Source organism: Penaeus monodon, chromosome 30, assembly GCF_015228065.2.
Source record: "Penaeus monodon isolate SGIC_2016 chromosome 30, NSTDA_Pmon_1, whole genome shotgun sequence".
NCBI lineage: Eukaryota > Metazoa > Arthropoda > Malacostraca > Decapoda > Penaeidae > Penaeus > Penaeus monodon.
The window spans coordinates 3,668,077-3,668,450 of NC_051415.1; the positions used below are offsets into that span (position 1 = coordinate 3,668,077).

The 374-nt window shown below is 44.4% G+C and overlaps 1 protein-coding gene across 1 annotated transcript in view; it reads left to right on the forward strand.

Annotated features, from left to right (window-relative positions):
* Positions 1-374, forward strand: part of LOC119592462 — a 32,181-nt gene that overhangs the window by 824 nt on the left and 30,983 nt on the right. The window lies entirely within an intron of this gene.

Consider the following 374-nt stretch of genomic DNA (forward strand, 5'->3'; position numbering starts at 1 on the left):
CCAAATACCCATACCGTAACCAACAAATTCACACAGACGCTCACCATTTAGTACGTATACACTACCATACCTCCACAGACATGCTAACATAAATAAACCCGTAAATATTCATGTACGTACAAAGGGACACCCATTCGCTATATGAACATCATAGTTGCTCTTTTTTTTTCCTCGCCTAACAAAGTGGCAAAGGGCAACGCAGTAAAATACCTGTCAGGTCCATTATAACGTCGTTGTAAGGGAAAGTACAACCTTAAAAAAACTGAAAACGCATTTTTTGTAAATCGTTCGGAACAAGGCCGTCATTCATGCACCACCGGTCCACCGTTAGGTAGTGAATGCGAGGCAGGGCGCTTGCGGCCGGACAACGGGGG